The sequence below is a fragment of the Pavona decussata genome, unplaced genomic scaffold (genome assembly GCF_977016875.1).
Source record: "Pavona decussata unplaced genomic scaffold, jaPavDecu1.1 SCAFFOLD_602, whole genome shotgun sequence".
Lineage (NCBI taxonomy): Eukaryota > Metazoa > Cnidaria > Anthozoa > Scleractinia > Agariciidae > Pavona > Pavona decussata.
This window is the reverse complement of record NW_028145860.1, coordinates 5,572,584-5,584,938: the sequence shown is the minus strand read 5'-3', so window position 1 is coordinate 5,584,938 and position 12,355 is coordinate 5,572,584. Positions and strand designations below refer to the sequence as shown.

General features: G+C 35.3%; 1 long non-coding RNA gene across 1 annotated transcript; it reads right to left on the bottom strand.

The window, feature by feature from the left end:
• Positions 1 to 4,878: 4,878 nt before the first annotated feature.
• Positions 4,879 to 12,291, bottom strand: LOC146449622 (uncharacterized). Its single transcript, XR_014860582.1, has 3 exons — positions 10,636 to 12,291; positions 9,812 to 9,904; positions 4,879 to 6,000 (listed from the first exon to the last, which is right to left on the bottom strand). It is a non-coding gene; the product is annotated as an uncharacterized LOC146449622 (long non-coding RNA).
• Positions 12,292 to 12,355: the final 64 nt, after the last annotated feature.

The following is a 12,355-nucleotide window of genomic DNA, read 5'->3' as shown; positions in this document are numbered from 1 at the left end:
ATTAGCGAAAGAACAGGTTCTTTCTCAGCTTATAGTTGGAGCTCAATCAGACCTTTTTATACGAATATATTTCACAATAGATGTAACACTATTTATAGTCACCCTGATGCCTTTTATTTTTGCGATGGTTTAATTTTCACTCATTTTGTGATGAGTAAGAATTTTAAAGATAACCAGAACTGTCGATCATTGATGATTGGTAACGACAGAGAAGAGTAATGACAAAACAAAAGACGAAAAAATGATGTTAATTGACAAAATAGAGAACGAGACTAGAGCGAAACGATGACAACTGACAGATGACTAAAAGATAAGATAACCATGTAAAGCAAACTGGTTCAATAGAGTGTGGGAGAAACAACAGATAAATATTGGAACATGAGAAATAGGACGGAAAAAAGACAGCGGAGAAAACAGTAGTGAAATAACAAAGAAACGATACAAACACGCCAGAGAACAAAACCATAAGAAAAAAAAATATAGAGAAACAATGTAAAGCCAAACATGGAAAGATGATCGTAGAGACAAGAGATAAACGCTAAAAAGAAAAGTGAACTGATCTACAAAGAAATTTGAAGAACGAAAGAGGCTCGAGGAAAATTGTAGAGAAAACTAAAAACGAAACAACATCTGAACAAGAACAATTATAGATCAACGAAAAAAATGCATGACAAAGTAGTGCAGAGGAGAATACTAAACAAACAGGCCTTTAAAAGATTGACAGAAAAACCTTAAGCCAAAAAAGCATAGCGAGCCAGGAACAAATCGTGACAGGAAAGCCTAAGATTAAACTATAGAGTGATATTAAAGGACAAAAAAGACGGAAAAACAAGAACAGTGAAGAGGAGAAAAATATGGCTACAAAGGGAGAAAATGCTAAAATATATTGAGAGCAAAACATAACAGAAACAAGAACATAATAACTAAAAAAGAACAAAACAGTTCAAAACAATTAGAACAAAACGTGACAGAGAAGGCGAAATTTTTAAACAGACAGTAGCAGAACATGACAGGAACTAGCCTGCGAACGCAGACGTATTTCCGGCTGTCGCTTCACTCCGGCGGAGTGAAGCGACAGCCGGAAATACGTCTGCGTTCGCAGGCTAGACAGGAACAGAGTGCAAACTTGTAGAGGTTCTCTGGAGAAACGACTGAAAAACGAAAACAAAGCTAGTAAGAAAGAAAATCAAACGATGACAGAACTTATGATACCTTGCCTGCGAAGAATGGAAAGGAAAACGACAGGAGAGCTATTGCAGAAAACAAAAGAAAACGTGGAAGAAAAATGAGAACAAAGTTTTGTAGATGAAAAAAGATGGCTTTTGGAAAAAAAAAAAAAAAAAGGAAAACTATAGAGGAACAGGACAGAACAGCAGCAGTTAAGAGGAAATACATAGCAAAATTGATAAAACCAAGGGAAAATTTTAGAGAAACAAGACAAATTTGACAAACATGAGGAGAAAAGGAAAACAACTTGTGAAATAAAACTAACATTTCACTATTGTGAGACGCGAGACAAATTTGGTACGAAAAGATATGAGCAAAAAAGAATAGGAATGAGACTTGGATGCCATAAAAACTGAAAACGACGACAAAACCACAGAGAAACGAGGCATGAATGAAAGGAATAGCGGATATAGACCGATTGAATTAATGACAAGGCAAGTATTTATGACAGACAATACTTCAAAAGCAAGACTATCGAGCAGCTAGGCAAACGTTAGGGCAGAACGATTCTAAGATATCTGATAAAAACCTGAAAATTCCGATAAATCTGACAGAAGAAAGCTACAACTGTTTGCTTAAGAGTTAAGATACTCCAAGGTTGTCGATGCTGTATTCGTTTTGGTATTTTCCTCCTGACCCAGTTTCAGGTTTTGTGAAAGGGAGGGTCACCACTGAAGTCACAGGTTGAAAATGTTTTGCTAAGAGAGTGTATTGTCTAGGAAAACTTCTGATTTTGGTAGGTGGATCGACCATTTTGCAACCGGTTGTAGAAAAACTACTGAAACATTCAGATACATTAACATCAGACATGCAGAAAAAAAGACAATGAAACAGAACAAAACATGACAGAATTGAACAAGAAGAGCAAATTTACCAACTGAGAATAACTAAAACACGGCTCGACAGTTATAGAGCTTGAAATCTGAAAGATTGTGAAAGTTTCGTTCATCATATTCCTGATTTTATACGCGTTATTCAACTCAAGTTAAATCAAATTGCTACCACTGCGAAAAAAAAGGCATCAGGGTTATTTAATGATGTCGGATTAAAGTCTTTGTAAGCATATGAGACAAGACCGGTGGTGGTGTGGGTAGTTTATTCTAAATCATTGCTAAAAAACCCATTTACTTCCGGAGTTGGTTTTTGTTAACTCAGTTTTCATTAGGAGGCTGGGGGAGGATTATTGAAAGCTATATCATTCACCTCGCGGTCTTGTCGCCTGGGCTTAAAGATTTGATCCGACATCACGAATTAAAATGGGGAACTTGAGCAACGACGGCAATGGCAACGCCACAAACCAATACGTTGCGTTTTTTTTTTTTTTTTGCCGTACTTCGTCTGCAAAACTGAACAACGTAAAATGGACAAATTCAAGGTTCTGTGTACAACATTAGCACACTTAAGTGATTTTTATATTCTTTTCAGCTCTTTATTTGTTGTTCGTACCAATTCAGGTTTTTGAAAAGGTTGAAATATTGAACGATTGACAACGTAAATTTATTAGTAGTTTCGTTGCCGTTCCGTTGTCCTCATGGTTGCTTAAGATCCCTAGTAATTTTATAAGTATGGAGCTCAGTTAATTGAAGCTGATCAGCATTTATCCAGGACTGAATTGAAACAAATTAGCAAGTTTTTTTCTCTCGAATGTTTCAACACGACTCACTGTTAATTTTTTGGTGACAAAGTAACGTTACCAAAAGTTCAAAACAAATTCTTTCATAGATTTTGACAGACTGAAGTTTCACTTGGCTTTTAATTCCTGGATAAGCTTAATCGTGCTTCGTTGACTGAGCTCTTAAGGTAGCTGGCATTGGTTTGTAGCACTTTCCAGCACCTACACTTTAATTGATCAATACTACCACTCTTTATCAGTTGATACATTAATAATGGTATCAAACATATACCTAATCATTGGTGAATAAGTTACGGTTGCCTTCTCGACATAATAGGTTACCATAGCAACAATAGTAACTTTTCAAAAACACCCCTAATTTTAGCTTTTAGTGGTTATATCTCAAAAGCGAGCTCGGTGGCCCCATTTTTATTACGGAACTATAATTAGCATGTTCAGATACAACTTTTTGGACAATAGGAGGAGGTTAATAGCCACCTTAAATTTTCAAAAATTTAATGTGGATCTTAACTCCATCTTACAATTGTTTTTTTAAACTCTGCGAAGTGTTGAATCTGAATTTGCTACTTACAGTTCCATGATAAAAATAAGGGTCACCTAGCTCGTTTCTGAGTTGTAACTACTTGAAAGTTAATATTAGGGGTGCTTTTAACAGTATATGCTGTTAGTTCCATAACCTATCATGTCAAGAAAATGACCATAACTGGTTAATCATTGATTCGGCATTTGTTTGATACCATTATTGCTGCATCAACTGATAAAGAATGCTAGTATTGATCAATTTAAGTATTGGTGCTTAAAAGAGCTGGAAACCGGTGTCAGTCACCTTAAATATTTTTACCTTAGCTCCAAAAAGCGCGTTTTTAAGAGTTTTCAACTTTTCAGAAATTAAATGCTTTTAAGAGTGAAATATAGCATTCTAAACAATTTTTCGGATTTAAAAAGAAAAAATTCAAGTTTTTTTTTAAAATTTTTGTCTGGAAATGTAATTATCAAGTAGTCAGAAGCAGCAAATAAACGAGTCAAAAATATTTTTAAGTCTTTTGGCGGGAAAAAGTTTTCGCTTTCATAATTCACGAGTCAAAAATATTCTAAGTCTTTTGGCGGGAAAATTTTTCGCCTTTATATGGGTTGAAGGAAAAACGCGCTTTTAAAGGGGGCTTTGGTAATTAGTTATTTTGTAGTCTATTTCTTTTACACATTTTTGCCTTTCCTAAGAAAAAAAAGCGCTGTGCTTTTGATGGGGGTGTTCTAGCATCGAGTCAAAAAAAACTAAGTCTTTTGGCGGGAAAAATCCGTGCAGGTTTTACACGGATTTAGCCCTTCAAAAGCTAAGTTATATTTTGATTTTGTGCTAGATCCCGTGTTAAAAGTGCAGGACTTTTTTTCTTCTCGGCAACCTCTCCTAGGCAAAAAAAAGTAAAAGAGATAGCCTACAAAATGACTAGTTACCAGGCCCCCTTTAAAAGCGCGAGTTTTTTTAATTCATTTATTATTGTAATTACCAGAAGACAAATAAAGTTGAACAATAAATAGTTTTGAATTCTTTATTGACTAATTGATATTAATTGCAAGTTATTGTAACTAATTAACTATATAAGAACTAATTGCTACTTAAGAGTAGTTAAGAATATAAATCAGATGGTGAAAGTAAATAAACTACTTTGGTTGACAAAACATTGTGTGAAAGGAATTACTGAAGTCAAAAACGAAGCATTATAAAACTTCAAGTTTTTTTGCTTTGAAATGTTAGCTAAAGGCTAAGTTTTGGGTCACAAAAAGTGTTCGAATTTTCTTAGAGTCGAATCGTAGTTTAGATAAGTTAGCAATTTTTCAGCCGCTTCGGAACTCATTGAAAACATGGCGCGAAATACAGTGTTTGTAAAGAAATTGAAACTTCACAAATTTTTCGTGGAGTTTTCCAATTGTCGACTTTCAATACTAACACTGTATTTCGCGAAATGTTTCAGCCTGTTTCAAAACGACGGAAAGATTACTAACTTGTCTGACTAGAAAAATATGAGTGCACGATACAAGACTCGATTTTCTACTGTTTTTATGTCTGGATTTGTGCCAAAAGAAATAGCTAAATAGTTTTCAAAACCATAAGTGTGTAATTTCGGAATTTGAAATTTTGGTCTTATAAACAGCAATTGTTTAAGCTAAAATCCACCGAAATCAGGCTGGCCCTGGTTGTTCAAAGAGCGGATAACTTTATCCAGTGGATTCGTCACTAACCAGTAGATAAAACATATTGGTTGGAATACATTTTATCAGCTGGATAGGATTTATCCAGTGGATAAAGATACCCGCTCTTTGTACAACCGAGGCCTATGCCGTGAATGTTTTGTATCGTGCACTCATAAGAGAACTGTGCCTAATGTTCCGTTCAAGTAACTGACACTTAAAACAAGAAAGTTCCACTATAAAAGGCAAATAACATTCTAGAATTCAACGTCTTTTTCATTTCCAATTGTCAAAAAATCTAATGTTTCTAATCAGCGCTGAAAACTATGTTTAAGTTTGTTTTTGGTGCACACTTTCTGAAATCTTATATTTTTGTTTGAATGTTTGTTGGAATTTGTTATCGGCCCTTGCTGTTGTTTTAAATTCTGGAATTCAAAGAATTGTTCAGTTCCAATTGTCATCAAATCTAATGTTTCTAATCATCAAAATTATGTTTAAGATTGTTGTTGGTGGACACTTGCTGAAATATGTTTGCTTGAATGTTCAGTGTTGGAATTTGTTATCGACCCTTGCTGTTGTTTTAAATTCTAGAATTCAGAGATTTGCTCAGTTCCAATTGTCATAAAATATAATGTTTCTAATCAGCAAAATTGTGTCTAAGATTATTGTTTTTGGTGAACTTTTGCTGAAATCTTGTATTTTGTTTGAATGTTATTGGAATTTGTTATCGACCCTTGCTGTTTTTTTTAAACTTGAGTTTATTCAAACAACTCTTATAATGGAACTTTCTGTACAAGCGCTCGTTAAAACAGTGCATTTTCTACCTTAAAATATGCCCAAAAAGTTCAGCTATGTCCAGTCTTTCTCTTGTCCTACTTGCTTGTGTATACTTTCCAGCTTGCGAAGGCGATTTGTTGTTCATCTTTTGTTTCAGTTCAACTTGAGATTGACAGCTAAAAGAAAAGGAACTTGACATTAATTTCATGTAACACAACAAACAGCATCTATAATTAACTGAATCATTCGTTTTCGAAAAGCGTGTTGTGTGTACCAAGGTCACTCGCTTTCTGAAATCGCGAAATTTTGATTGCGAAAATTCTCGCATTTCTCCATAGTCGCGTTTAGGAGAAAGTAAGGTTTATAATTTGTACACGCTGTGACCTGAACAAGGAGAAGGCCATTTTCGTACCTAAGTACGCTTGAAAACACTGGCTATTCTTCAATGTCAAATGATATGAAACCAAGATGAATTTTTGCAGTTAGTGTTGTTTTTCCACTTGTAAACTTGTTTGTCTTATTTACATCATTTGCACGCGCGCACGACCTATGTTGTCATTGGTTACGAAGCAAAGGCGACACGAACCAATTAATAAAACATGAGGCTCACAACCTATTTGCAGTCAATTTTGACCGTTCTTTGTTAAGCAATTCCAAGGTGGTCTTGTGGTTGAAAGCTTACGCCCTGAATAGATGAACGACGGCCTTATCTCTGCCGTCGTTAAATTTAAGTAGCTTCGAAGGGGCTTGGTTCAAGCCCCGATACCCCAGCAATTTTCTTTTTTTTTTTTCTTTAAGCAAATTTCTGAGCCAAAATTCACTTTTTTAAGGTTCAAAATTATCGATGACAAAGACAAGGAAAAATTTAAAAAGATATTTTGGGATTTTTGTCAAGTTTGCTCTTTTCTACTGTGCTTCTGGCGTCAGTTTTCATAATTTTTCATCCCATTCGAACGAGTCTTGTTTAATTATATATGATCACAGTTCGACCTAATTATTTTCACAAGCAGAATCAAGGCGAAGTTATTTCAAAGGCGATTATCTCCACAAAATCTAATATTAAATGCTCTGCGAGGGTTCCGTTGTACACTGATCAATTTTTAGCTTCTCCTTTTTTTTTTTTTTTTTGTTTCGTCGATTTTATCTTAGTATCTGTTTGGGAAACACGCCAACTTACAAAACGTCGAAATCTCTCTTCTAAAACGTCACTTTGTTTTCAATCATTCGAGACAAAAATAACACAAATGTAGTCAAAATGAACTTGTGAAAATGAGTCTAAATTTACGTGCACGGTCTCAAAATATTTTCAAATACGTAGTATTAACAATGAATATCATTTGAAGCATTGTTGTTTACTTCTATGAGAGTTGAATTTACAAAATATGGGGTAGACTTCCTTGAAATTAAGTTTAATGCAATTTCGTTTCTATGGTAAATTGTTTGGTTTAAAAAAACCAAATAAAAGTTATATGCCTGGATCAAGGTTGCAATGTAGAAAAAAAAAATGGCCGTTATTTCGTCCGCATTATCGTTTTTAAAAAGACTACGCAAAGACTACTCAATTTCCTACCACTCTACTGAACGTCAACACAATTCACGATTAAAACCTTCGCATTTCCCGAAAAACAAAAGACATATGCATCTTAAAAAATTAGACAACGACAAAATCTCGATTTTTTTTCAGGCTTTCCTTTCGCAACTGCTTAAGTTGCGTAAATATCTGTGAGGATCTTTCTTCTATTTAATCTTTCACCCACAGTTCAAATATATGTTTTATGTAGTCATATTTATTTAAAATCTCGATACCTAAAAGCCGCGTTTTCAATCATCGGCGACGAAAATGACTCAGAGTACAAAACTACTCAAATTCAACTTTTGAAAAATTATTCTAGATTTTCTCTGAAACAGTCTTTTCTAATATGTAGTATTGCTCGCGAACACAGTCTGAAGTATTGTGGTTTATTTCTGTCTGGTTTTTTATAAATTTGAGAAATTAGGCTTCTTTGAAATTGAATGTCACGTGATTTCGTTTCTTTGTAAATTGTTTTGCTTGGAAATAAAAGTCTTATGTCTTGGATCAAGGAACAAAATGAAAGGCTTTACTTTTTCCAAATTATTATTTTAATCGCATTGAACTCTCAGACTACTACCAAGATTATCTGCTACAAGTCTACTGAAGGTCAGCCTTTCAATCAATGGTTGTATTTTGAATAAATCACTCTCTGGTAAATTTTTTTTTTGCCTTGAAGATCTCTTTATCAATTTCTAGGTATTGGTATTCTAGTAAGTACAAAATTGTCTCAACATAGATACTTTTGATGCGGAGATCGATGATAGATCACGTTACCAAATTTTGTATACAAATCTTTTCCAGATTATTGATAAGAAATGTTTGTTCTAGCCTTTGAAATCCTTCTCTCAATTGTAAAGGGGCCACTTTTTCTGTGATCCTGTTAAGATATGGAGATATCAAGCTGTGCCATACGTTTCTGAAACTGGTTTCTTGTTAAAGACGCTCGCAGCAGTTTTTCTGATCTGACCTATGGTCAAAGACTATCTTTTATTGGTTTCCAGGCAACGTTGATGCGTAGCCCTCCACTCTAAATGATGTCAATTATCTAGAAATCAAGGAAGACACTCTACAACAAAACTTAACGGATTTTAACTGCTCACTCTATAAAAGGTGTAGGTGAACTTAGAAAAAACTCTCTAGGAGTGTTTTGAAGTAAATCAAGAATCAATTATTGAGGACTGAACATGGTTATTCGGGCATTCTTCGTCAATATCTTACGAAACATGAAACATACAATCATTTATCATAGCAAAATAATCAAAACGTACATTGAGCTTCTCAGCTCAGCTGCCTACGATTTTAAGATATTTATGTTGAAAAATTGCTAAAATAAAATCCAAATCAAACAAACAGCTCGTAATTTGAGTAAATCGAAATACTGTATTTCAAAAATGGCAAGCCGTTAGAACAATAATCCTTAACTTTCGAGAAAACTTTAAGGCGTGATAGGAATTTCTGTTGTTACATAGGAAGGCCGAAACTAAGTTTTAGTCGCTGTAGCGTACTATGAAGGAAATCGAAGCTTGCCTCCTATAGATGCAAAATTTTGATATTAAAAAAGATCCACTCTCAGGTCATGCAGAAAAACTGTCGCCATCCTCCTCAAATTAGGTCCTTGGATGATTAATATATTCTGAGTCACAGATTACAGTAACATTCTCAGGCTCAAAACCTCAATTTGTTAAATGATTTTGTATCAATTCTCGTACAACTGACCTACCCACTATTCGAAAGCTTAGCAAACAATATATGCTTGATTTTTTGGCGCTAAATATATGAGGAAAATATACGTGACCTTGTCAGGCATCGCCAAGAGACAATAATTTGGGACTTAGATATTCAAACGTGATCTCTTTATGTAAAGATTGTGCAATTTAAAATAACGATACTGGTTTGTTTGATGCAATGTTTCGTCCAAATACAAAATAAGGCTATCGACTCCAAAGACGAAACAAACTTGCTGCATTTGTGGCCGAGGCTATGTTAAATTTATGATCAGTTTCACACAGACAGCAGATTTGGGTTTCGACGCTTTCATAACAGTCATCGTTTTACTTAAAGATTAAAAAAAAAAAAAAAAAAAAAGAAGCAGACGGAAACTGTTGCGAAAATGTTATGTAAATGCTTCAAAATATGAAAGAGCTTAATTTACTATATAGTCCTGGATAAGGAGTTAAAATGATTGAGTTTGATCTAAAAAAAAATTGTAGGAAAAATAATGGCTGGCATGATTCGCTTCATCTGAATAAAAAGTTACCTACCCTCCGATATCCGTTTATTTCGCTGTTTGATGAAAACAATTAATCTATAGTCGAGTCCACCAAGTTTTCTTTCGTTGAAATAATTAAGAGATTCAGTGAGTCATTATTTTCTGAAGAAATTCATTATCCGATATGTCATTTTAAAGTTCTTACCTTTGGAGCATGTCCGTTCTCTTTCCAGATTTCAGCTTCTCTTGCATTCCGTCCTTTCGTTTCCCCTTTTCAGTAATTTACTGAATGACTCTCCTGGAAAAAAAGAGTCAGCTTAATATTTTGCAGCAAATGCTATATTATTGGAGAAAGGAAACGGGCCAAAATTTCATCTTAATAAAAGGTGAAGTCGGAATTATGATCACCGGAAATAAAACCTGCAGGAAACATCTGTTTTTATCTCGAAATTTTGGGCGAAGATCTATCTTGATTGTTTGTATGCATGCAACATTCAGTTTGGCTTTGCAACAAAGCAAGAAAACGGTAAGTCACTGAATAGTCTTTTGAGATAATTTGCAAAAACCGATATTAAGAGGTCCTTTTTGTGGAACTGACCTGTTGCCATGGTAACCACTATGACGTTGAAACTAGCCTTAAAGCATTCCTCAACAGCCAGTTAAGACGATGTTTATAGTTTGCCCATATAACCAAATACAATATAATTCGTAACCTTTCATCATTTCAAACACTACAAAAATGAAAAACCATTATTACGAGCCCCCTTAAACTAGTAAGCCTCAATATCTCTAGTGGCCAGTATGTGATTTCTTCTTATTTGTATCTGATTTATCTGATTTCTTCCGCAACATGCAATTTTTCATGACAAACATGTAGGTTATGAGAGTATACGGAGTGATCACCCCCCCACTTGTTTGAGGATTAAATTCTCCCAACTAGTGACAGAAGAACGACGAGGAGAATATGTGTGATGTCGGGAGTGAAGGTTAAACCGCCACGGGTTTATTGTATCATGACAAAGTTCTTACCTTTGAAGTAATTCCAGCTTGTTCCCTCGGTTTCTGATCACATTTCACTTGCGGGTCTGAAGATACAAATTATCATATCAATTATCAAATTATCATATTAGTAATGCTGCAGAACAAGTAAATAATTACGCCATGTTTCTAATCGGGAAAACGTCAATTTTTATTGAGGCATCAATTCTGTACGCTCTTTAAACTTTCGTAGCAACATTAAGAGTACTTCTAATATAAGAGCGAGACCAAGTTTTGAATAATTTGAAAACAGTCAAAAAGTTTCAATCGATGTTTTCAACGAGCAGCAAGCCAACTCACGTGCGAAGTCAGCAACTGAATATATCCCTGGTTTGCTTGTAGCATCCACAAAAACTTTAAGCAATATTTGAAAAATAGGACTCACCTTTAGCGTGTACTTCTTTCTATGCTTTAAGCCTTTGCATTTCATCATTTTTCTTTGTTAAAGAGGACCGTCAAAACCACTCCTTTCAACGGATTTCGTTCAAATCCGAGAACTGCGTGTGAAGTTAGTTATGAATATGGATTAGAAACCGAAACCAATCACTGACAACGGAATTTGCTCGCACCTAATAAAAGAAACATACTGCACGTGCTGGCAAAGTGCGCATGCAAAATGGAAAAAGATTTGTTGGGCACAAAAATATGACCACTCTTTGCTTATGTGTCGGAGAGGTAGTAAAAATATCCCATCCACACGCACCGTTTCCGTTTGAAAAGCCGATAAAAAAGTTTGTGTAAATCCACATCTGACTGTAATACGCATCTGATAATATTTTTCTCGGACATTTTCACGCGTTAGATGTGATCAGGAGCTTATCCTGATGTGATATGGTAGATAACCATCAAGGTACGTAGCGCCGAGTTGGCTATAGGAACATTGTAGACACTCGCGCGCGTCTTTGGCTATAGTGATCCCGTATCCAGCAGGCACGAGTGGAAAACCTATTTTGATAATCACTCCTTCAAATTGCTGTATTTGTGAACCAACCCTTTCTGGTCGGCATTCGGACAGGCTGGGGAAGAAACAATTTTATCTGCGCCCCGTCCTTCGCCTCTCCTCCCGGAGAGAGGTCGATTTCTTACACGCACGTGATTAAGGTTGACTGAATCTCTGATTACAGAAACGGCAAGAGCACTCTCCTCGTAAATTTTGGCGTGCTTTTTAACGAAGACCCGACCCACTGATGGGTCAGTAATCGAAGGTCGACTCGTCAAAGCAATGTATCTGCTCCCCAGCACAAGCTTAAGCTTACAGATTCTAGAAACTGAATAAAACCAAAAGTTCTCTTTTGTAACCCGCTAAACAAGCAGGGGACAAACTTCATCAAATGACTGTTTGACGCTTTAAATGGCTGTCTCCCTAAGATCCTCATACAAAATAGATTTACTTGAAATCTTGCATGTGAATTTACTTTGTAAACACTTCTCGTTTGGTCGTAGAGTTCCAGATATCGAATTGCGCTACACAGGAATGTAGAAGAAAGGTGTAATCGACTGACGGACTGGTGGGAGATGTGAAATACCGAGAGGGAAGAAGGGAAGAAGAGGCTGTTGGAAATTAAAAACAACAACAACAACAACAAAAACAACAAGTTGGGGGTAACTTCGCGTTTTTTAAAGATAATAACGCTTACAAAGTAGAGAGCAAATTGGTTTACAGACAATTTTTCAAAGAGTTGTGACCTCTAAGACTTTTTTCATTTGGTTA